The 26103-nt window shown below is 46.2% G+C and overlaps 1 long non-coding RNA gene across 1 annotated transcript in view; it reads left to right on the top strand.

Annotated features, from left to right (window-relative positions):
* The window catches only part of LOC122466528, a 46716-nt gene extending 21408 nt beyond the window's left edge, over positions 1 to 25308 (top strand). The window contains exons 2-3 of the long non-coding RNA XR_006292125.1: positions 23624 to 23716; positions 24380 to 25308. This is a non-coding gene — a long non-coding RNA (uncharacterized LOC122466528). The remainder of the gene's footprint in view (positions 1 to 23623; positions 23717 to 24379) is intronic.
* Positions 25309 to 26103: the final 795 nt, after the last annotated feature.

Raw genomic sequence — 26103 nt, 5'->3', positions numbered from 1 at the left:
AGGGGGAGGGGGGGGACAAACAAAAGACTTGACTATCTTGCAGGGGGAATTATGTCTAAGTTCTTTCAGTATCTGGACTAATGTGTTGCCATCAGTATGGGTCAATTCCTATTGACAAGCTGTAATAAATGTATACTCCCTTAAACAATTCATCAGTGATTAATAGGAATTAATGACCCATAGTGAGTTAATAACCCACTTAATATAAAGGATATAGCATAGCGTTCAGTATTATAGAAAAAAATTGGTTACTAAACAGCTTGTGATTTATGTCCAGTACCACTGGAAGAAGAAAATATAGTTATGTGTTACATACATGGGCCCTGATTTTGATCTCAGGTACCCCAATTTGACACCATTAGACCTCTGACTTAGTGGAGTTACTCCTGATTTAGAGGCTGGAGCAAGAGAGATCAGAATCTAGCTGGGAAATACATGAACCTAGAGTAACACAGAATTATTAAACCTTGTGTTTGTTTAGAGAGCCATGCAGGTTCCATTTGCAGTGCAATAAAAAACAGCAATGAGTAGGCTTGTGTTTAACTGAATGGCTGTTTGTAAATATTATTTTTGCAATATTTACTTTGCTGCAATTAATGGAGTACAGATAAGCATATCCTGTCTCCTATCTGACACCCTGTTGGAAGTTGTTCTCCTTAGGGTCAATTGGCAAGATTATTTCTCCATCTTACAGTTTTTGAACATACAGAGGCAGCTGTTACCTCATGTTGTGGAATTAGGCTCACACAGCACATTCCTTATGGATACCAGGTGTTAACCTATGATCAACTGAACATGTTGGTGGAAAGCTAGTTACGCTTACGAACACTTTGTTGTTTCTCTTTACTACCTAGAGTTACTTCAGACACAGAGTTTTACAACAGAGTCATTTATCTTGAGATGCAATACTTTATTTGCTAGGAGGCTGGAACTCTCCTTCAGTACTATAGCTCTGCAAATCCATCTTTATTGTGAAGAGAGAAAACATGCTACTGGTAAAGCACCACATTTCCCCACATAGGACCTGATCCAAAGCCCATTAAACCCAATGGGGAATCTCCCAGTGATTGCAGCAGGCTTTGGAGCAGGTTCATAGTGCAGCTGAGCATTGCATTTTGAGGTACAATATAAAAAAATAAATGCAGTAATCTAAATTGTAAAAATAAAAACATAAGAGTTGAAACATAAGAGTGATTTATGAGAGCCAATATTTAAAAATAATCACCTTACTAGGACAACAAAATCCCCCAACTGGATCCTCAGATTGCTAGTTAGGTCCATTAATCCCCATTTCGTGTATATCAGTGCTGATTTAATTCTCCAGATGTGGTCTGTGGGTGCCCTATTAAGGTGCCCAGATTTGAAAATATAGATAATTTTCTGTTTTAATTAAAGAACAGCTTACATACAAAGGACCCCTTTTCAAATAGTGGACTCTATTTGCACATAAATCTACACCCACACAAATCTGTACTTTTCAAGCATGTTCGCTTGTGCACCCAGATGAAGAGATTTGCACATGCAAATTCTATTTAGACAATCACTGATGCACACAAGTGTCAGAATCTATCATCTGTATGCACAAGTGACAGTGCTTTAAAGGTACTCGTACAAAGTAATGCTCATGTATCTGGCCCCATTCGGGCCTTCGGCAGGTACTGAACTAAGGATCTCTTACACTGAAAATATTTCTCTCCACTTCTTGAGGTGATGGCCCAGATCCTCAAATATATATAGGTGCCCAATTCCCATTGATTTCAGAGGGAGTTAGAAACCTAAATACCTTTGAGTACCTGGGCCTAAGCCCTTAGTGTGGCAGCTCAGTAGACTCTTTAAAATCCTCTTATATGGCATGGTCCATAGAGGGCAACAAAGACCTGGAATCCTAGCAAGGGTTACACATGCATGGGTAGAAGTTAGATCAGCATATGAAGGTCAATATTCAAGTTAATTATAAAATAATAATATATTGTAAAATAGTGTTATGAATTTTGTAAACCCTTGTTATGGATCCGGCATAATTGCAACCTTACATTTGGGGTAAGTGTAAAGAAACCATTGTAATCAGGTGACTGAAACAGTCCGACAGCCTGCACATTCCCTCCTCCCGCCACCCCACTTGCCCATGTCTTTGGTCAAAACAAAGGCCACTCAGAGATGGGAACAACATGGACAGGGGTTTGGCAGGGCATTATTTGGGAAAGGGTATGCGTTATATATAATATATAAAAATAAAAAGAGAGAAGCAGCCAACAAGCGAAGCAGACAGCAAGGGAAGTACTGGAAATGTGGCCCCTGAGCTGCCTACTAATTTCATTTGGTGACTTCTTGTTCTTGTGTTATGAGGAGTAAATGACACTTCCTTATTTACTTTTTCCACACCCAGTCATGATTTTATAGACCTCTATCATATCCCACCTTAGTTGTCTCTTTTTCAGGTTGAAAAGTCACAGTCTTATCAATCTCTCCTCATATGGAAGCTGATCCATACCCCTAATCATTTTTGTTGCCCCTTTCTGTACCTTTTCCAATTCCAGTGTATCTTTTTTGAGATAGGTGACCAGATCTGCACACAGTATTCAAGATGTGGACGTACCATGGATTAATATAGAGGCAGTATGGTGTTTTCTATCTTATTATCTATCCCCTTCCTAATGATTACCAACATTCTGTTGGCTTTTTTGACTGCCGCTGCACAATGAGTGGATGTTTTCAGAGAAATAGCCACAAGGACTCCAACATCTCTTTCTTGAGTGATAACAGCTAATTTAGACCCCATCATTTTATATTTATAGTTGGGATTATGTTTTCCAATGCGCATTACTTTGTATTTATCAACATTTCATCTGCTATTCTGTTGCCCAGTCACCCAGTGTTGTGAGGTCCCTTTGTAACTCTTTGCAGTTTGCTTTGGACTTAACTATCTTGAGTAGTTTTGTATCCTCTGCAAATTTTGCCACCTCGCTGTTTACCCCTTTTTTCCAGATCATTTATCAAACATGTTGTCACGGAGTGTGGGGGAGTCCAGGCCCTGCACCCCTCTTCCTGGGATTCACTGAGACTCTCAGCCAGCCAGTAAAACAGAAGGTTTATTGGACAACAGGAACACAGTCCAAAACAGAGCTTGTGGGTACACCCAGGACCCCTCAGTGAAGTCCTTCTGGGGGAGCAGGGAGCTTAGACCCCAGCCCTGGGGTTCCCTGTGTTCCTCCACCCAGCCCCAACCTGAAACTAAACCCACCCAGCAGGTTCCCTGCTGCAGCCTCCGTCCACATTCCTGGGCAGAGGTGTTACCTCCCCCTCCCCCTCCTGGCTCAGGTGACAGGCTCTCAGGTCTCCCGTCCCCAGGGCTCATTCCCAGGTCAACACTCCCCCCTCCCTGCTGCGTCACATCGTCACATCTCTCCCCCCTTCGAGACTGAACTGAGCGGGGTCACTGTGACCAGTGACCTGGGGAAGTTCGGGGCCCCCTCTCCGGGACAGCGCATCCGCTATCAGGTTGGCACTTCCCTTCACATGGACCACGTCCATGTCGTAATCCTGCAGGAGCAGGCTCCACCTCAGGAGCTTGGCATTGGCTCCTTTCATCTGGTGCAGCCAGGTCAGGGGAGAGTGGTCGGTGTACACGGTGAAGTGTCGCCCGAAGAGATAGGGCTCTAGTTTCTTGAGGGCCCACACCATGGCCAGGCACTCCTTCTCGATGGCCGCGTAGTGTTGCTCCCGGGGTAGCAACTTCTTGCTCAGGTACACGATGGGGTGTCTCTCCCCCTTTTCATCCTCCTGCATTAACACCGCCCCCAGTCCCGTGTCGGAGGCGTCGGTGAACACCACAAAGGGCTTGTCAAAGTCTGGGTTTGCCAGAACTGGGCCACTGACCAGAGCCTCCTTCAGCGCCCGGAAAGCCTCCTGGCACTGCTCGGTCCAGACCACCTTGTCTGGCTTCCCCTTCTTGCATAGCTCAGTGATGGGGGTGGCTATGGCGCTAAAGTGGGGCACAAATCTTCGGTAGTATCCTGCCATCCCAATAAAGGCTTGGACCTGCTTTTTGGTGTGGGGAGTGGGCCAGTCTCTGATCACCTCCACCTTGGCCGGTTCCGGCTTTAGGCGGCTGCTCCCCACCCGATGGCCCAGGTAAGATACTTCAGCCATCCCCACCTTGCACTTCTCCGCTTTGACAGTCAGCCCAGCCCCCTGGAGTCGGTCCAGCACTTGTCTAACCTGGGACACGTGGTCCTCCCAGGTCTGGCTAAAGACACAGATGTCGTCAATATACGCCACGGCAAAACTCTCCATCCCCCTCAGGAGCTGGTCCACCAGGCGCTGGAAGGTGGCCGGCGCTCCCTTGAGGCCGAAAGGCAGGGTCAGAAACTCATAGAGCCCCAGAGGGGTGATAAAGGCCGATTTCAGCCGGGCATCTGCATCCAGCGGCACTTGCCAGTAGCCCTTTGTAAGGTCCATGGTGGTAAGGTACCGAGCTCCTCCCAGCTTGTCTAGGAGCTCGTCCGGCCTGGGCATGGGGTAGGCATCCGATACAGTGATGGCATTGAGCTTCCGATAGTCCACACAGAACCGGACTGACCCATCCTTTTTGGGGACCAGCACCACCGGCGAGGCCCAAGGGCTGGCCGATGGCTGGATCACCCCCAAAGCCAGCATGTCCCGGACCTCTCTTTCCAGGTCCTGAGCAGTTTTCCCTGTGACTCGGAAGGGGGAGCATCTTATCGGCGGGTGCGACCCTGTCTGCACCCGGTGGACAGTCAGATTAGTGCGTCCAGGCTGGTTGGAAAACAGCTGTCGGTACGGATGCAGCACCCCCCTGACCTCAGCTTGCTGGGCAGGGGTGAGCTGATCCGAGAGGGGAATTGTTTCCAGGGGGGAACCAGCTCTGGTCCCAGGGAACAGGTCTACTAAAGGGTCATCTCCCTGCTCCTCCCACTGACCACACACAGCTAACACCACATTCCCCCTGGCATAATATGGCTTCATCATATTCACATGGTACACCCGGCGGTGGTGGGCCCGGTTCGACAGCTCCACCACATAGTTTACCTCATTGAGCTGCTTGACGACCTTGAACGGGCCCTCCCAGGCGGCCTGTAGTTTGTTCTTTCTCACGGGGATGAGAACCATCACCTGATCCCCGGTGGCGTAGGCACGGGCCTGCGCCGTGCGGTCATACCAGACCTTCTGCTTCCTCTGGGCTCTGGCCAGATTCTCCCTGGCCAGGCCCATGAGTTCAGCCAGTCTCTCTCGGAAGGTCAGGACATACTCCACCACTGACTCTCCATCGGGAGTGGCCTTCCCCTCCCACTCGTCTCTCATCAGGTCCAGGGGGCCCCTCACCCTCCTTCCATATAACAGTTCGAAAGGCGAAAATCCGGTAGACTCCTGGGGCACCTCCCTGTACGCGAACAGCAGGTGAGGTAAGTACTTGTCCCAATCCTGCGGGTGCTGGTTCATAAAGGTTTTCAGCATCATCTTTAGCGTCCCGTTAAACCTCTCCACCAGCCCATTGGACTGGGGGTGATACGCTGAGGCCCAGTCGTGCCGGACCCCACATTTCTCCCACAAGCACCGGAGCAGGGCCGACATGAAGTTGGAGCCTTGGTCTGTCAAGACTTCCCTGGGGAACCCCACTCAGCTGAAAATGGTCAGGAGCGCATCTGCCACGGTGTCTGCTTCAATGGAAGCTAAGGGCACTGCCTCGGGGTAGCGGGTGGCGAAATCTACCACCACCAGAATGTATTTCTTCCCCGACCGGGTCGTCTTGCTGAGTGGCCCCACGATGTCCATGGCCACCTTCTGGAAAGGCTCCTCTATGATGGGCAAAGGTCTCAACGCCGCTTTCCCCTTGTCCCGGGCCTTCCCCACCCTCTGACAGGGGTCACAGGATCGGCAATACTGCCGGACCGTGGTAAAGACCCCGGGCCAGTAAAAGTTCTGTAGCAACCTCTGCCGGGTGCGCCGGATTCCCTGGTGCCCTGCGAGGGGGATGTCATGGGCCAGGGACAGGAGCTTGCGGCGGTACTTCTGGGGGACCACCAGCTGCCTCCTGATCCCACAGGACTCCCCTTCCCCTGGGGGAGCCCATTCTCGGTACAGGAACCCCTTCTCCCACAGGAACCTCTCCTGGCAGCCTCTCCTCATGGTCCGTCCCACACTGAGGTCGGCCAGGTCCCTGAGCTTCTGCAAGGAGGGATCTTTCCTCAACTCGGCCTGGAACTCAGTGGTTGGGGAAGGGATGGGGCCCGGTTCCCCCTCAGTGGTCAGGTCTGAGGCCTCAGCCTCTCTGAGCCGTGCCCCTCGGCGCTCCCTCCCCACCAGGGTAGGGTCCTGTGCCTCCGGTGTGGTACCCTCCCCAGGGTCAGGTCGCAGTGCCCCTCGCCGGCTCTGGCTACGGGTCACAACCAGGGCGGTCTGGGGGTCGCTTGGCCAGTCCTCTAGGTCTCCCCCCATCAAAACTTCAGTGGGCAAATGGTGGTGTACCCCCACATCCTTGGGGCCCTCCTTGGCCCCCCATTTCAGGTGTACCCTTGCCACGGGCACCTTAAATGGGGTCCCGCCCACCCCCGTCAGGGTCAGGTAGGTGTTGGGCACCACCCGATCTGGGGCCACCACCTCGGGCCGGGCCAGCGTCACCTCCGCGCCCGTATCCCAGTATCCATTGACCTTCCTCCCATCCACCTCCAGGGGAACAAGGCACTCTCTCCGGAGGGACAGCCCCGCACCCACCCTGTAAACTGAGCACCCTGAGTCCGGAGCATCCGGCCCTCTGGCGGGGCTGGCTGGGGGTACTCTTCCCTCCTGAGCAGGTGGCAAACTGGTAGCCCCCCTTTCCTGGGTCGCCTGCCCCTCGTCCAGCTGAGTCCCTACCCAGTTAACCCTGGGTAGGTTGGGTCTGCTCAGTTTGTCCCTGAGCCCGGGGCACTGGGCCCGTACGTGGCCTCTCTGGCCACAGTGATAGCAGCTCAGGTCATGTTGGTCCCCTCGAGCGGGTCGGAGGGGCCCGACACCAGGCGTTCCCCTTTGGAGGGGGTTCTCCCTATTTCCCCGCTGGGAGGCCCCATGGTGACTCTCTCTCTGCATCGGGGGGGGCCTGTTCTTTTGGGACTCCTCCCGGCTACCCCCTGACCGACTGTTCACAAACTCGTCGGCCAGCTGCCCTGCGTGCTGGGGGTTCGCGAGCTTTTTGTCCACCAGCCACAGCCTCAGGTCAGAAGGGCACTGTTCATACAGGTGCTCCAGTACGAACAGGTCAAGCAGGTCCTCTTTAGTTTGGGCCCCCGCTGTCCACTTGCGGGCATATCCCTGCATCCTGTTGACCAGTTGTAGGTAGGTGACCTCAGGCGTTTTACGCTGACCCCGGAACCTTCTCCGGTACATCTCGGGGGTCAGCCCAAACTCACGGAGCAGGGCCTGTTTGAACAGTTCATAGTCCCCTGCCTCTGCCCCTGTCATCCGGCTGTAGACCTCTACGGCTTTGGGGTCCAGTAAGGGGGTGAGGAACTGGAGCCTGTCTGCAGGGTCAACCCTGTGCAGCTCGCAGGCATTCTCAAAGGCCGTCAGGAAGCTATCTATGTCCTCCCCCTCCTTCCGCTGGGCCAGGAAGCACTTATCAAAGCTCCTTGCAGTCTTGGGTCCCCCCTCACTCACCGCAGCCGGGGCCCCACTGCTCCTCAGCCTGGCCAGCTCCAGTTCATGCTGTCTTTGTTTCTCCTTCTCCTGCTGCTCATGTTGACGTTCCCTCTCCTTCTCCTGACGCTCCCTCTCCTTCTCCTCCTGCTCATGTTGACGTTGTTTCTCCTTCTCCTCCTGCTCACGTTGACATTGTTTCTCCTTCTCCTGACGCTCCCTCTCCTTCTCCTGACGCTCCCTCTCCTTCTCCTGACGCTCCCTCTCCTTCTCCTCCTGCTCATGTTGACGTTGTTTCTCCTCATGTTGACGTTGTTTTTCATGATCCTCCAGCTCCCTCATTTTCCTCTCCCTCTCCCATTCCAGCCGCATCCGCTCCAGGGATGGGGAGCTCCGCCGGGAGGATCCCCTGCTGGCTGCTGGGGTCAGGGTGCCCTCGGTATTCGCTGGGCTTCCCCCAACCCCTCCCCCAGGCATAGGTAGGAAGGGTCTCGGGGTGTCCTGGGCAGCAGTCTGACCCCTCCCAGCCTGGTCAGGCCCCAGGGCCCACGCTGGGTCCGCCGGGCGGCTTCCCTCAGGGACAGGGATCGGGTCATCCAAGCGATCCCTCTCCTCCAGCTGGGCAATCAGCTGTTCCTTGGTGGACCTCCCGATGCGCAGCCCCCTCTGCCTGCACAGCTCCACCAGGTCGCTCTTAAGGCGTTTAGCGTACATCTCCCTGCTGGCCACTCGCAGGCCGGGCAGCTGTCCACGGTTTCCAGGAAAAGCCCCTAGTGTGCCAGTCCTTCTTGAGGTCACCACCTCTTTGCCAGGGTCGAGCTGCAGACTCCTCCGCCCCTGGGACCGCTCGCTGCAATCCCCCGGGGGACCCTGTTACTGCAAAAGTCCTTCTCTCTGGTCACACACTCCCAGGGGTTAACCGCCCCCTGAAACCGTCTCTCTCTGAATCTTCAGCACACCTGGTCCCCGTCAATCCCCCTTCGTTTTACTGTTCCCCAGTCACTTACTGCAGGAAGCGCCGTTCACGGGGTGCAGTACATCCCACCGCTGCCACCAGTTGTCACGGAGTGTGGGGGAGTCCAGGCCCTGCACCCCTCTTCCTGGGATTCACTGAGACTCTCAGCCAGCCAGTAAAACAGAAGGTTTATTGGACAACAGGAACACAGTCCAAAACAGAGCTTGTGGGTACACCCAGGACCCCTCAGTGAAGTCCTTCTGGGGGAGCAGGGAGCTTAGACCCCAGCCCTGGGGTTCCCTGTGTTCCTCCACCCAGCCCCAACCTGAAACTAAACCCACCCAGCAGGTTCCCTGCTGCAGCCTCCGTCCACATTCCTGGGCAGAGGTGTTACCTCCCCCTCCCCCTCCTGGCTCAGGTGACAGGCTCTCAGGTCTCCCGTCCCCAGGGCACATTCCCAGGTCAACACTCCCCCCTCCCTGCTGCGTCACATCGTCACACATGTTGAACAGTTCTGGTCCCAGTACTATTTACCACTATTTAACCCCTCTCCATTCTGAAAACTGCCGACCGTTGTTTCCTATCTTTTAACCAGTTACTGATCCATGAGAGAACCTTCCCTCTTATCCCATGACAGTTTAGGAACTTTGTTTATCAGGGCAGTACAACTAATGTGCTTCAGAGCTGTAGGAGGAGAAAGGAAGACTAAAGCTGAGATAAAATAAGGCTGATGTTATAATGGCTCTCTGACAGCAATGTTTGGAGGTTAATTATCTTTCCTAAAGAGTAACTATTACTCTTTTCTCCCCTACCATAGTATTCCATAATACTAATTCTCATTTTTAAGACAGGAAAATTAATAGCAGAGAAAAGGTCTAATATACCAAACTCAAAGAAGGAGTCAAATTTACCACAGTGGTACAGTAGGCACCATCAATAAAACCCCCATACCAAAAGATCACTCTCTCACAGTGTTTCCAGAACATAAATATTTTTTGGGATGTACTCAGTAGCAGACACCATCAAGCTTTTGTTTCATTTGAACACACACTAGCCATCTTGAATTGCTTCACTGGAATAGGCTTTATGATATGAAATTCTGTCTTGCATTTATTGAAGGGACAACATTCTGGGCTGGTGTCTATTAAAGCTTAAAATTTTTGTCACTTTTTAAGAAACAAAAATTGGTTTTGTCTCTTAAAAGATTGTTTAAAACGTTACTCTCAAAGTAACAGGTGTTATATGAAAGCACTTGTGCCCTGGTCCTATTTTATGCCATAAAGAACTAGACATTTTAATAAGGTCACCACATCACACCTGACTTTGAATTTGTTTTGGCTTTAGACATGGAAGCCAAAGCTAATGGTCCTATTTTCAAAGAACTGTCCTCGTTTTTTAAAATTAAAGGTGCTAATAAATGTAAGGACCTTTGCAAGAGCCAGATGGAACAGATCCTGGAGTTTGAAGTCCTGTCTTTATCTGCGGAGCAGGTACATTGCAGACATGAGCAGTGCAGGTGTAACCCACACACCTCCTGGGTGTGGTGTTCTGTACCATCTAGTGGCACCGAGACCATTTAGAGAGAGAGAGAGAAAAAATGAGTCTGCTCTACAGCTGTAGCTAACAGTCAGAAGGCTTTTAGCTCATGTAGTAGAGGCTCATGCACTAAGCTCCAGAGGTCCCCGCTTCGATCCTGCCCACCGACGACTGGGGTCTGTTGGTGTTACACAGGTCTCTCTGCTCTGCCCCATTCTTGTTCTATCAGGACCACCTTTAAAAATAGTGGGAGCATAGTTCAGTCTCCATGTCTATTCAAACCCTTGGCCTCTTTCCTGAGTCTGCTGACAAGGGGGATGCTAGCCAGCCAGAAAGGTAGTTTTGTGATGTGGGCACCTTCCCCACTAGAAGGTGAACAAAGCATGTGACCTCATTGTAGGCCACTAAGGATACATCTACACTGCAAATAAAATCTCGTGGCTGGCACATTCCAGCTGACTTGGCTTCCCGGGTCTGTGCCCCACACTGGAATCTGTTGAAGGTCGAGAGTTATGTTCAGAGCTACATTGTCGTTGCGCTGTGCAGCATGATGAGTGAAATGTGTGTTTTTAAAGATATGGCTGAGGGAGAAAGTTATCTTTCAAGCACCTTTGACATACTATCCACAGCTAACTGAAACCAGATTGGAATTGGTATTTGAGAACTACAAGCCAAGTGCTTTACCTTTTCAGATGCTGGAATAGCAGGAACAAAATGCCCCACAATTCATGTTGAAAGTGATAGAAAAATCAATGCTAACTCAGTGCAGAGAAGACAGTCCCATTACAAGAAAGTCATTTTCAGACTCCATTGTGAGGTTGCACCAGAAAGGCTAGCCGCAGTGGTTGGGTGACACTCTGCCTACTGGGAGATGTTATGCCAAACATCCCTCAGGGTGCATAGTCTATGGCACAATTTTATTTTAAGTGAGACATGTAGGAGGGGTAATAATCTTCAGATTCAAGCACCTTTATCTAGAGCTCAGTCTGCCTTTTCTTAACATGCAGATTACACCTCACTCCTGCCTGTGAGGTGAGTATGATACCCTTTTGCAAATGCAAAAATGGAGCTACAGAGAAGCTGAGCCAAACATTTCTGAAGTGGACACTAATTTTGTGTGCCTCTGTTTTTGGGGTGTAATCTGAGACATTTTGGCCTGAAAGACAATGGGAGCTGTGGGTGCTCAGCACCTTTGGGAAAAAAATTAGGCTCACAACCTCTCTGAAGTAAGGCACACAACATTTGTGGCCACTTTTAGAAAACTGGGCTAAAATTTACTGGTGCCAGGTCACACAGGGAGTTAGTGGCAGAGTTATAAATAGAGCCCATGTGTCCAGACTATAAATAACCTTTACTAGCCACTGGGTCACATTTCCTCCCACAGCTGCTGCATTGGTTCTTTCTCTGAGTCTCTCCCTCAAAGCACTTCCTTTGCAGAACACGCTTACCTCAGCGTAGTGACTGACTCTGCCTCAGATACTGCTTCCACAAAACTGCAGGATGACTTCACCCCTTCTGTGGGCTGAGCGAAGCTAATGCCCTGGCTTTCAAATTCTCTGTTCAGTGGCTTGGGGACTGACAAGCCCAGTTACCCATCAACCATCCAGCTTTAACTCTTCCAGACTTCAGACTCACTCTCCAAGGATAATGGATAGGGCCTTTCAGCCAGCACTGCAAATGGACCTTGCATGTAGCAGCTACTGAATATTTTAAAGCAATGGGATTAAACTCAGGTTAAACTCATCCCTGAAGCAAAAGCCAATAAAGATTCCTTCCTCCCTCCCCATTTCTTATTTAATTCTTCCCTTCATTCCATATTTGCCCCCTCTGTGACTGTTTCAGGCATACCGACTGGAGTTGGCAGTATAGCCTCATTTATGGATGTGCTCCTGAACTATTGCTTTTCCCTCCTATCTTCTCTTCCCTCCTTTCTCTGGAACAGAATATTGAGATATTCTACAGCTCTAGTTCAGAGTATAGCTGTTAAACAGCTGAGGAAGATGAGGCTGGTGTGGCAAACAGTGTATTGCTGAATTACTATGGAACAAGGCAGTGAGAAAACAAACCTGCTTTGAAGGGAATAGCCGTCAAGAGCTCTTGCCTGTTAACCAGGCTGGCCCAGTGACGAAGTATTGGATGCTGTGTACGGTAATTTGTAGGCCACATGGAGGGCAACAGTTTATGCCTGGAAGCTGTCACATACCTCCCTTGGTGGATTGCAGCGTGTGTTTATGTAAGAACTGAGCACATGCCGAAGAATTTACAGGCTGCATTTCTCTGGGGTTTGTTGTTTGCCTTTATTTTCTGTTAGTAAGGCAAAGCAAGCATACAGAAATGGGTCTGATTCTGCAGTTCTTCCTTGTGCTGAATCTTTGAAGTCCACAGGAGTCCTGGGTGTGAAAAGGTGGCAGGATCATTTGGCCTATTGTGTTTGTAATTGTCAGGAGCACCACTACCTCGGAAGGAGTTTGGCTACATTCCTTTGCTGGAAAGGCAAGAGTCTTGCACCTTGTGGCATGTTCAACTAGCAACGGTCAGACCTCAGAAAGTGGAACGTTCAATCTGGATAAAACACCCTGAAGTTAGGGTGCTAGCCACGCTTGCCAAACCTTCCGAGGAGACCCAAACCCCTTCTCATGCCCCCTCCTGCCTTGCAGTAGGGTAAACCTCTCTCTCTCTGGCAGCAGCATTCTGTTAGGGAAGCTTGGGGAGGCTCTGTTGTCTCTCTCCCTAATAAAACCAGGCTTAGAGAAAGATACATGCCTTTCTCTGTGATGGATGATGCCAGCTCAGGGGAATCTCTGTGACCCATCTCAACAGAAACAGTTGGCAATGGTGGGTCTTCAGTTACACACATTATTACCTGGAAGCGAAGCCTGAGGTGTCCACAAGCATGAACACCTGGTGCTTTCTACATTCAATCTGCCTGCCAGGTCATCACTGCCAGAGGTGTCTGTGTCTATGCCGAGTACCACATAGAATCATAGAATAGAATATCAGGGTTGGAAGGGACCTCAGGAGGTCATCTAGTCCAATCCTCTTCTCAAAGCAGGACCAATCCCCAAGTTTTGCCCCAGATCCCTAAGTGGGCCACTCAAGGATTGAACTCACAACCCTGGGTTTAGCAGGCCAATGCTTAAATCACTGAGTTATCCCTCCCCCCCTCCCCCATGGGCCTCCTTAAGCCCCTACAACATGCTGTCTTCCCCTGTCTCCCTATCAGCTACTGCATCCTGTGGCCCAGCAGTCAGTCAGTAGTGAGTGTCCCCCCACCACTCACATCATGTATTTAGGATGTTCCATGGCCTCTGCTAATTTCTTCATTAGCCATGGGGGTAGGAAGTGGGGGAAGGCAGTCAGAAGATTTCATCTCTTCTTTGGGCCTCTGGCACCATCAGACAAGACCAAGGGTGGGAATCAGACATTGTACTCTAGCTGAACTGCCTGATCACACACTTCCCTACAGAGCCTCCCAACCTGCAAGCAGGACTAGTAAGTCCCTCCATTCTTAAAGTGATACCTTGCAATTCCAGTACAGTCCTCAGTACATCATACCATTGACATCAATGGACTCTGGATCAGTCCCTTAGTGAAAAGTAAGTGATGTTTTAAAAATAGTTTCTTTTTCAGTAAATGGATTTTACTAGCAATGTAGAAAAGGGTTGGAGACTATCAGTGACTTTTTTATGGTGACAGTGTTCCTTTAACAGTACTGTCAACCCCCTAAGCATTCAAAAATCATGACTCAGCCCCCATAAAAATCACGAGACTAGCTTAAATATAAAGACTTTTAAAAAAATACTGGGTTCTTTTTATTGGCTGTCTGGTTTCTGGAGCCTTTAGAGTGCACTCAGGTTATGGTTTCAGGTTCTTCTATGCAACCATGAGGACTAGAAACTTACATTTTAAAAACCGTAAACTGAGATTCTCACAGAATCATCCAAGAACAGGAGCTTCAAAAAAACCAATAAGTATCATGAGATGGCTGTGTTTCTTTAAAACTAGAGTTCTTGGTGATGAAACTAGAGATGAATGAATAAGTTGAACTGGATATATTTCAACTTCATTTTTAAAAATCCTCATTCTGTACTCCTGCCCCTAACCCTCCCTCCTTCCAAAAAGTCTCAGTTGTAACAGTTTCTGGTTTATAGATGAATGCAGTAGAACAAGGTTCATGTTCTCTAGTGATGGCCCATTTAAAGTCTGCAACATTAATACAATTTAAACCCAACATGATCTCTGCTGACTGATGTCACAATTTCCTTCTGGCAAGAAGAAAAGGACTCTGGGGTCAGCTGGCAAAGGGTTATAAAAGAACCAGAAGGAATGGGAAAATACCTCTGAACTACACTGCCTAATGACCACAAAATGAAGTCTTGGTATTTGACTTGCCATTCAGCTAGATAAGCTTTTTAAGTATAAAAGAACAAACAAAAGGCCAACAGCCACACTCTGCCCCAGACCAGAGAATGGGTCCGGAGTCTGAAGATGCTATCTGTAGCAATGAGCAAAAGAAAAGCATGTTAATCCTTTGCCTTGGGGTGGGCTGAGATTTTCATGTTGATAGTGTATTTTGGTCAATAATCAATGGCTTCTATGTATAGTACTGTGCACGAGTACCACATTTACTGTACCACGACATCATGGTGTTGCTTCTGGTTCTTGTGCTAGTTCTAAGTTTATGGTTTATTCTGAGAACTGTGGGGACCCTGAAGAAGGATCTCCACTGATCTAGGCTCCTTCCACTTGCACTACAATTAGGAGCAGTGAGACATCTTCCTTTAGAACTTTTAACTCTCATTTCAGGATTGGCCCATGAGGGTCACTACATAGTAATAGGGCTGAGGATTTCTGCAGCACTACCTCTGTGTAGAACTGGGCCGCAGTCCTGATCCACAGCCCTTTAAAGCCAATACAAAAGTTCATATTGATTTTAATGAGCTTCGGATCAGGACTTTAATAAATGCTGAACTTTGAATCTGGCCCCTAGTAAATGCTGGACTCTGGATCCAGAGTTGATTGTACCCATAGTTTTCCAGTCATGACTAATTACCAGTGAAAATTAGAGGCAGTTTTTAAAAAACAGACTCCTGACCTGTAATGTCAGGTAGATTCTAGGGATTCAGTAGGCAGGGAAGAAAGGATCAGCTATTGTGTAGTTTTTAATTGTTAGCTAACCTCATAATTCTGAGGTTGCCATTCAATTCCCAGGAAATAAGCCAACCATTATTTTACTACACTACCGTGTTAATAGGGCACTTTGTACTTGTTACCATCCATCACACTGCCTGGGATAAGGGTTAATGTGGTATATTTCTTGAGAGGATAAGAGAGGAATTAATGTTCTGTATTTTTTTCTCTGCAGTCTAAATAAATCAATGTCCAGGTGAATTGCTAAGTGCATCTAAAAGCCTTGCAAGAATCACAGGAACCTCAAGGGTAATTTTTAAAATAAAATTTAAAATTTCATTTTCAGCAGTAGCTGGGTGTTTGAGGGAGGTCACTGCTGGAGAGATTTGCTAGAGAGGTCACTGATAGACCCTTCCTAACATCGTTGCATTCCTCTTTTTCTCTGCTTTGGACTCTTGGGAATAGCAAATACAGTATATATGGGAAAAAATAACACTTTGCAATTCTATACAGCTCCTTGCATCTGAGGATCTCAAAGCACTTGACAGACTAGTTAATTCTCACCTGGGTGGTACAGGTGTCAAGTGTTACTATACTCATTTAACAGATGGACACAGTGAGGCATGGAAAGTTTAAGTGGGTTGTCTGAGGTCATGCAGGAAGTCAGAGGCAGAAATGGAACCTGACTCCCAGTCTCTTGCTGTAATCACTAGACAAGACTCTTTCTCACTACATTATTGTTAGATTAAGAGCTAAATCATTGTTTTTCTGATTTCCACTTCCTTAGTTTGATTACATTAACTCCGCTTGTTTTTTTTACGTACAGTAATTGGGTCCTGCATGGGTTTCACTCCATGACTTAATAGCATGCCAGTTAGGGAACCGAATGGTGCTCTAGCCTTCATTTTCTTTTGCTGTGTACCTTAATTAAACTAGGTTCAGTGAGAGTCTAGATAAGTGCTACATATTCTTTGGTAATTAGCAATTTATAACTGCATTAGAGGTGGCCTAAAAGATTCAGGAAGAGTGCAGGTGCTAACCCACAGTAGTTGTAAGTATAAGCTATTGAAGCATTGCCTCCAGAGACTGGATCTAGCCTGGTAGACCTCTCTAAAGGCCCAGATCCAGTCTAGATGAACTGCTCCTAACACAGGACCAGAGAGGAGGTACAGGTGTTTTTATGCCCTGGGCCCCAGGACTCAAATTTGCACCCTGTAGCCTCAAAGAGCTGTTACAGCAGCACAATATATATCCATAGCACAGCAGTGCTCCATCCACAACCCTTTTCCCTGGTCACCCATCCTATGCTAGGGCCAGTCAAAGTGCGGCATGGAGCTGCTATATTAGCTCCAAACCACTTAGGGTTTCCTCTGTAGAGGGGGATTTCTGTCTATCTATCAAGGAAGAGAGATGAACAAGCAGATATGTATGGAGTTGGTTTTAAGCAGAATGTGTAAAGTTGTATGCATGTTTGTTATGTCCCTCAGACTCTTGGCTAGTTTCTAACCTGGGACCCAACGTATCACTGTATTATTCTAGTATTACACAGTGTAGTTCAACTGATTACAATTACAGGAATAGGACCTAAATAAAAAAGTTCCTTTCTTTTAAAAGAGGCTTGAAGCATGATTATGTATTCTTCAATAACGAGGCAATTATTTGATAGAGGACCAATCCCCCAATCTCAAAAACCCAGCTCAAAAACGTTATCTATAAGCATGCAGTAACAGACTGAGAAATACTAACTAATGCTTCACTGAACTCAGTGCTGTGATTTTTCTTAATGTTAGAGCCTACCATTGTTATTTGCCCATCCTTGTGGGTACCAGATTCTTATTAATCTGTACCCAACATTTTAAATTGAAGAATTACCTTAAATCATCAACTGGCGCCAAGACATAGCATGCAAGTTCAAGCATGTTTTGGAAAGGCGTATCTATTTTCTCATAGTGATTCTCTTCTGGGTGACCTCTGACTGTCCACCTGAGAAGTGTTGGTTGGCTGTAGGGTGGGAAATAAAGCAACATTAATGTTCATACATGAGTGTATTCATCTGCCTCTTTGAATTATATCAGGTGGGTGGAGCTAACTTTTGCACTGACACTAAAGTCAAGTCATATTCCCTTTCTGTTCTAGCAAGCTCATCTTCTCATCTTCACTCAGGTCTGATGCCAAAGATTAATGCCCTTAAATAGTCCCTATCCTAAAATATCTACAGTGCTGTTCTCTCCCTAATTCTGTCCCCCAATCTTCTACACCACCTCACAGACTTCCTCTGTATCTCAGAATGTCATTTTTGACCCATCCTCCACATATGGCCACTCCTATAATATACCTCAGCAGGAGCCAGCAGGTAAGAGTCCAGCTTCCATTGGTGCAAAAGGTACTTCATTTCTGTGGCTATCCCAAGCTACTCCTTTCCCTGCTCAGAAAGGCTTTATGTGGTATATTAAACACTGGCACTAGTGCAGAACCCTGTGACACTTACTATTAACCTTTTTGCCATGCTGAAAATGACCACTCCTTGTTTCTGTCTCCTTCCACTGACCATAAGGAGGAGAGGGGAGGGCTCCTTGCTCCCTTTTCATCTCCCTTGAATACCTAGACTGGTTCCTAGACTGTAAAGTCATTGGGGACAGGGACAATGTCTTAGTTTAGGAATATGAATTGTTTATTTGTTCATAGTGCTGAATAAGTGATTGCAAAATACTTGTATTATTTTGTGACATCTCTTTTGTGACACACCTGATATTGAGCATGCCCTTCCCTCAAAGATATCAGTGCTTCTTCAGAAATAAGCCTTATCATGCTTTTGTGATGAGGTGGCTACTATAGTGCCATAGTCATTTTCAGATAGGTAAAGTGAGGCCTAGAGCACCCAAGTAACTAAGCCAAGGTCACACAGTGAGCCAACAACTCACACAGAATAGACTCCAAGTGCCTGAGTCTAATCTTGCTTATACTTACTGCATGTAAATCAGGAATAATTCCACTAACGCCAATTGAGTTACATGAATATGAATTGAGAGGAGCGGCTGGCACCAGGAGTCCAGCCTTTAACTTACTTGCTTGAATCACTCACCCACATAGCCTTTCAACCCAAATTGTTGGCTTCAGCTGGTTGATAGTGTCCCTTTGAATAATTTAAAACTGGCTCTGGTAAAACACTCAGGGAACAAACCTGCTTTGTGAAAGGGACAGATAACGTGTAGCCTAATAGGTCATTCCCATCTAATTTCTATGATGACATGGGAAACAGAGCAAAAGTGTATTATCTGGTGCAAAGGAAAAACAAAACACAAGCTATCCAGGAATGTGACTAGAATGCTCTAGTGAGGACAACAGACAAGAGCCTGTTGTATCTCCCTAAGCGCGACTTTACTGCAGAACATCTCACTGCATATAGAGCTTGTATTCTCTATGGGTAATCAATCAGGCAGCTCCACTCCCACCTCAGTGAGGATCAGCTGCTCTCGCTTCAATATCTGTCACCTCCAACAATGAATGAGAAGAGACCTCGGGAAGAAGCACTCAGGGGCATGAATGCTAGGGGTTTAATGGACCTGACAGCAAGCAGCTGCTCAAGTTGGATTCATATATTTTAATAGTAAGTAAAGCACAGCGTGTACTCTCTGGGAGGCATTTTACCAGCCAGCCATCTAACTGAGCATGGAGCCTGGGGAAAGGAAAGAGAAACAACCAGAATAGAATACACAATGGAATAGCATTTTTTAAAAGTTTTATAATACCTCTAAAAATACTAAAGACACAAGGTGGATGAGGTGATATCTTTTACTGGACCAGCTTCTGTTGGTGAGAGAGAGAAGCTTTCAAGCTTACACAGAGCTCTTCTTGCATCTAAAAATACTGTCCAATATCACTCTTCCTCCTATTAGTTAGCCTCCATTCTTTTGTTACCCATAGCAATTTTTGTGCCAGACACTTTGGCATGTTCAGAATGAGCAGCAAAGGAACAAGAAGTGCTCTTTCTTGGGCTTCTGTATGATCTATGAAGGTGGCTTGAATTTCTCCTCCTGCCCCTCCTTAGTACGTAGGAATTGGCAGTATGCCTTTAAACACTTTGTGAGCCCTCTAATGGTTCTCACTGCCTTGTATGTTTCAAATGCCACCAAATCCCAGAAACTGTGTGTGTGTGTGTGTGTGTGTATGTATGTTTAGCTAAGCCTTGCATGTTGTAGTTAATAAACAGTCAGTTGGACTCTTCTCTGCCATGTGGTTCCTTTCTGCTGGACTTGTTTTTTACATTTTTTCCAGGCTACCTAAGCCATAGGACAATAGCCACAAGAAAAATGTTGCATCACAAGCAAAACTGTTGATGTTTTGCTTTTGCTGATTTCATAACCAGGGTGTGGGAAAGACACCATCCCAATGTTTATGCAAAATTTGGTAAAAAAATTGTTTGTTAACAAAATGAAACCTATACTCCCCCAGACAAGCATTTCACCCCCCCCCCCAAAAAAAACCAAAACAAAACCAAAACAAAGCAAAACCTTAGACATTATGATGCACTGTCGAGCAATTTAGCTTGTTGCATTACTGGAGCATCTTAATCTGGGTCTTACTTGTGTGAGCAGTGAGGACTGCAAAACCCCCTTAAAATTATTGTTATAGCACAAACATCAAACAACATATTTAATACACTTCCCCCTCCACCTGCACCTAGACTACAAAATCCAACACTTTCATATCTCTGTTCTGTGTGTGCACATCTGTGTTTTTTAAATGATAAATTTTCCCTTGCCTTTTATTGGCAGAAAAGGGACAGAGGGGGAGGGAAAGTGTAGGCTGTGGGAACTAGGAAAGAGAAGATGAAGACAGAGTGGAAAAAATAATGCCCCTCATCTTAGCTCCTTTGCTTTGAACCCACAAGCTCTTCCAGAGCCACAGAGAGGAAGAACCTTTGAAAATAATGGTCTTGAAATTAAATTTCCTCCCAGATATTTAAAGATGGTTAAAAATAGAAAGGCAATGAACACAGGGAAGCAACTGTCATTCAGAATAAAAATAACTAACTAAATAATAGGTAAGAGCTTTGTGAAGAGGTTACTCAGACAGGGCCAAACTGATTGAAGTCTATGGGAGTCTTGCCACTGATTTCAAAGGGCTTTGGATCAGGCCACCCTCTGCCGCTTTCTGTCTCTGTAGCTGCACTTTGGATTCTCCCTCCCAGTTCCTTCTTCCATGGGGCAGTCCTTCCCTTATGCAGAAGGAGCTCTAAGGCTCTACACTTGCTTCCACCCAGCATACTGCTCCAACTGAGTTACAATCCTCTATCCTTCAAGAATCAACCAGATTCAGAGGAGCCATTGTCCTAAAACGTTTTTCCCCTTTAAAACACTCCAGGCCCAGTAAGGGATCCCTAGGGGAGTAAAGAGCTAGGATGAAATGGATAGTACTATACCCTCTACATTCCTCCCTCCTGATTTATAGACCAAGGAAGAGGAATAGAGGAGGAATGGAGGAAAGGGAAAGAAAGGAAGAGGCTTACAACAAGTAGAGATAATAGAAGTTACATTATATGAGAGTCTCTTAAGTACTGATATTTTTAGAATTAAAAGAGAGGTACCGGTAGGGCAAGAGGGGAAGAGCTGACAGCACAGGACTGGACCTCAATAGGGGAAAGCAAGGCCTGAGAGAGTTCTAAGGAGGGATTTGGAGCAGAAAAGAGGGCTATTGTTCTAGGATGGGAAGCGGTGTGGAAAGGGGGATGAAGGTGAAGGAGTGAGAATGAGACAAAGGTAGTAATAAAGTGAGAAGAGTGGGTTAACTGTAGAGGGGGTGAGATGAAGCTCTAGGTAGGGCAGATCCTTAAAAGAGGGGACAGTTACTTTGAAGAACATTATACAGAAAGAGATAGAAAGTAGTGAAGGGACTTGAAAGGAGGGACAGGAAGATCATTTCAGCTACTGAGGGTTAGTTAGATTGAAAAGGAGAGAGAGAAGTGTCTGAGTGGGGAGAGGAGACGCCATAGCCCAAGGCACCAGGAGAACCTGGTGGGAGCTGTACATTTGGGGAATGTAACAGGGCAGTGTTTCTAAAGCAACTGAAGCTGGTTCCAGTTCCAGCACAGCGAAGTCCACAATGAAATCTTCTAAAGGAGCATTCACCTTCATCCACTAGGCAAGAGGCACCGATTAAGCTGCTACACATAGCCTGTCAACCTCTATCTTGTACTACCTATCATGTCCTTGGAATTCAAAGCGACTTCCAAAGTCAAGTTTGGCTTTAAATATCTCACCCCACATTAGGGTGAAATCCTGGCCCCATTGAAGTCAATGACAGTTCTGCCACTGCAATGGGGTCAGGATTCCATCCTTAGTGCACAGTTGCCAGATTTCACTTTCAGGTTGATAGTCCTGACTACCTGATACTCATTTATGAGGTAGTTTATAATCTTTCTTCTGTCCCTACTGTTTACGTAAATCCATACATTCCTGCATTAATAGAATTTTCATTCCTCTATTATGTCAGAAGTAAAATTGCATTTTGAGAGAGAGAGAGTGAGAGAGAGAGAGAGATCTTTCTGATGTGGGTGTCTTATCTTCTCTAGAGAGTCTTTCATCTAACTATATTATTCACACATTATGTGAGTTGAGTTAACCTGGCACCATCAGCGATTCTGATTTAGTCTTTTCAGTCATATTTCTCTGTGGGAAATCCATTCCCAGATCCATGGATTCTTCAATTCATAAAGCTTTGTTAGTTTATGAGCCACTCTTGAAGATCTGTGCCATAACAGAGACATTTCCATTCCTCTTCATCAGCTCATGGACTCACCCAAATGCAAGAGACAAACCTGAGGAACTGTTCTTTTAGTAAATGTCAAGTTGCATTTGAGATGCTGACGAGAAGATTGACATCAGGATATGCTAGCAGGGGAGCATGAATCAATCATCCTTTTATTGTAACAACAGAAGGCAGTTTCCATGGAACTTGGAGACATTTAAGTCAGGAACAAGAGTATCAAGAGCACATTATTGCTGATGCCATCTGAGCATTAAGACTGTGAAAATGAAATAGACTCATAGACTCTAAGGCCAGAAGGGACCATCATGACCATCTAGTCCCTCACATTTTAGGCCACAGAAGATAACCCACCCACTCCTGTAATAGACCAATAACCTCTGAATGAGTTACTGAAGTTCTCAAAACATGATTTAAAGACTTCAAAGTACAGAGAATCCATCATTTACACTAGTTTAAACCTGCAAGTGACTTATGCTCCATGGTTCAGAGGAAGGCGAAACCCCCCCAGCATCTCTGCCAATCTGACCCATGGGAAAAAGCAAATGAGAACAGATATAGGGCTTTCAAATTAGCACTGAAACAGGCCACCTACAGTTTAAAAGATTCATAGTATACACTGATCACAGCTCTTTTAGACACCAAAGCCAGATCAGGAGCAGAACCCTCATGTCAGGTTCCTAGAATTTTCAAAGATATCATCCTGTCTAAGCAAAGAGGTCTGAGAAACTTTGGGACATTTTTATGCATGCAATTCTTGACAAATGCTTTCATTAATATGAGTAATATGTAAATATATTATTAAATTTCTTCTTTATAGTAAAATCTGCTAACCGCAATAGTATTTGGGCTAAATGGTTGCTGTATGAATCTTTTTATAGCCAAATATAGATGCTGGAGATGGGAGCATACTTTTCCCAACAGAGATAGACTCAGACTGTTGAGGGCAGATAGGGATATGAATTCAGACTTATCAGAGTTCAGGAGTGTTCAGATTTGGTGTTCTACTTCAGCTCCCTTACAGAGGGAGATCTGAGCCACAAACTTCTATCTGGAGTAAGATTTGAACTTCCCAGAGTTGAGGGATTAGATATCCTAATCCAATATTCTGTCTGATTTTTACTGATCAAAACAATACATGGAGAATTATATACAGCACCCAGCCACCATTTTTATTACTTGTAGAGAGAACTCTACAGATCCCATTTACAATAGTCACCACAAGCTTTCTAGGGTAGAAAACAATGAGTTAAATAACTGGAAGTTTGCTTCACTTTAAATAATGTTCTCAAATGTGGAACGCTTACCCAAATGTTTTCCCTTGTACCTCTTTTGGTCTATGTCATCAGGACCAAGCCTCACAAATTCTGAGAAAATAGCTTTCACATCTAACCTGGGGAAGAAATACTTCCTGTCTGTCATATGGACTGAGTTATCTAGATGGTTTCTGCACTGTTCTACACTGGTCCAGTTTGGTGTTTAAGAAGTCTATAACATTTTAACCAACTAAGGTACTGTTGGTGAATACCAGTGGTGCTTGGTTGACAATACCTGGAGAGTGAAGTCTTCCATTTTTCTACAGGCGGCGCACAGAACGGACTCCAGGCGACGCACAGAATGGACTCCAGGCATGAAACTTTCCCCACTGTCCTCCAGTGTGCCTCAACCTTGTATTGGAAGGACCACTGTATCTACCAGGTAGTCACTCATCTTTCTTGCTTTCAGTCCTTGATATATCTGCCAACAAGATTTCTAATTAGCATAGGTTATTGCACTGGAGTTTTAAAACTTTAAGTGTTTCATAGGATTCTGCAGGCTAAGAGACGTGTTCAATGTTATTGTTAGCTGTCAGCCAACCTGCCCTTTCTCTGTTGCCATGCAGGCAGCTTTCCCACAAGTTGTTCTTAAATTCCATACCTTGCTTTGTGCTATCTAAATAACCAATCACTTATACTTCTCTCCTTGCTCATGAGCAACTCAGTCTCCCTCTCTGGCAGCAAAGCTAAGAGCGTCACTTAACACCTTTGTCTCAGTCTCCAAATGAAATGTCCGAATGTCCTCTTCAAAACCTCAGATCACCTTTTTCTCTTGTTATTTTTAACCACAGGTTCAGTGACAACCGTCTCATCCCCCCTGCATCTTGAATACACCTAGCCACATTCTCCTTGCACAGTCCTTAACAAATTAATCATTGCCCTGTCCTGTTGGCACAAATGACTGTCAACATAGCAGATGGTGTCTAGCCCTTACAAAGCTCTGTCTCCTCCATCTCCCTCCCTGTCTGTGACTCTGTCCTCCAGCATCGTGAAATAGGGTGCATGTTGGGTGATTTTTTACACCTGCCTCATTTTTTCACTTCAGGATAACAGGCTGTTGTCACAGTTCCAGGACATCACTCACCTTGACAAAAGGATGACAATAAACCTTACCTAACAGAAGCACGCAAGTGAACAGAAGTTCATCAGTATTTTCCTCAACCCTCTTGCAAAGACCTTAGTAAAGCCCCACCAGACTCTCAATCTGCAAACCAAAAATGCCCTTTCAGGAACCATGACACTATACAAAAAATGTACTGAAGACTCTTGTGAGCCTGTGACCCTAAGCACTCCTCTATTCACACCTTACCTGCTATTGGAATGATCTTTGTACAAAATATGGCTTGTGAGATATAATTTGAAAGCTAGTAACTCAGTGATCATTAATAATCTTGCATCATGTATGTACGTGGTGGGTATTAAGCGTTATGGACCTCTATGTAAATTAATCATGGTGGAATCAAACAATGGAAGCCCCTTTTACATAGAAATCATACAGGGGGATGGGGAACCCACAGGAAGGGAAGAACAGAATGAGGTTCAATGAACTTTGGAAGATACAACCAAGGACAGAAGCTGTCGCTGGCATCCATCACTAGACAAGACACAAGGGAACAGAGTCCTTGCAAGCTGAGAAAGATGGATCCTTCAATCAAGGAGGGGCAGCGTTGAAGTCTCTGGAAATGAAATAGGTGAAAAACCTGTGTAGGTAAAGATCTTTCACTCAAGAAGCCAGAGCCCGGTACTTTGTGGAAGGTCCTGACTGAGGGAAAGACAGCCAAGGCTGGGAAGAAAAGTGACTGGTAAGAGAAACCATCTTGAACAAAGCCCGCATCTTGCTAGATTAAATTTTAGATCTTTAGAAGCATGTTTTGTTTTGTTTGACTTGTAACTCTTTATTTTCATTCCTTATACTACAACTCACTTAATCCGATGTATATTTTGTTAATAAATTTTTCATTTTTACCAGAAACCAACTCAGTGCTGCATTTAAAGTGAACTTAAGTTAATAACACGTGGTGTGTTTTTTTGTCTTTAAAAGGAAAAAACAAACAGTATTATTTCTTTGATCTGCCCAGGAGAGGTCTGGGTATTCCAGAGCTCACAGTTTTGGCAAAATTCATGACTTGGTGTGTGTTGGAGTCACTATGCAAGTAGTAACCAAGGGTGGTGGAAGCCAGAGTGGAGCTGTAGACAGGTTGCTGGGGTCAGAGCTGCTGAACCAGGGCTGTTTAGCACACAGACACTCAGGGTCTGCTAGAGGCCCAGGTTGGGAGCTACAACAGCAAAGCCACACAAGGCACCCAAGGTTATAGAACAGGTGGTGACACAATCCTTCACTGGTCTGAATTGTACCCCAGAATGTGACACATACCTTGGGAATCTAATGGTTATGCATTAGATTAGAATCGGAATCACAGAACTCAAAACCTACTCAATCCCCACCCTTATGGCACAAAGAAATATCACCCAATTTAAAAAAGCTCTGAGGAGACAACCCACCTTGCGTCAGAGAACTGCAGCATATCCCACTGATCTCAGATACCACAATCATCGAAAGGACTGTATTGGAAAACCCATAATGAGAATTTCAACTCAGACTGCTGAATCAATGTCAGTGATAAAAATCCATGCTACCAGGAAAGAGTCTCCTAATGTAGCATGCATCAGCAAGTCTTGGTTAGGGGTTGTTGCAAACCCAGTACTAACCTTTATAGTGCCAATGGGATACCTATTCAGTAACATCTCTGAGTGGGCATGGAAGTTGGA

The sequence above is a fragment of the Chelonia mydas genome, chromosome 7 (genome assembly GCF_015237465.2).
Source record: "Chelonia mydas isolate rCheMyd1 chromosome 7, rCheMyd1.pri.v2, whole genome shotgun sequence".
NCBI lineage: Eukaryota > Metazoa > Chordata > Testudines > Cheloniidae > Chelonia > Chelonia mydas.
Note: the sequence above shows the minus strand (reverse complement) of the source record. Positions and strands in the feature narration are given on the sequence as shown.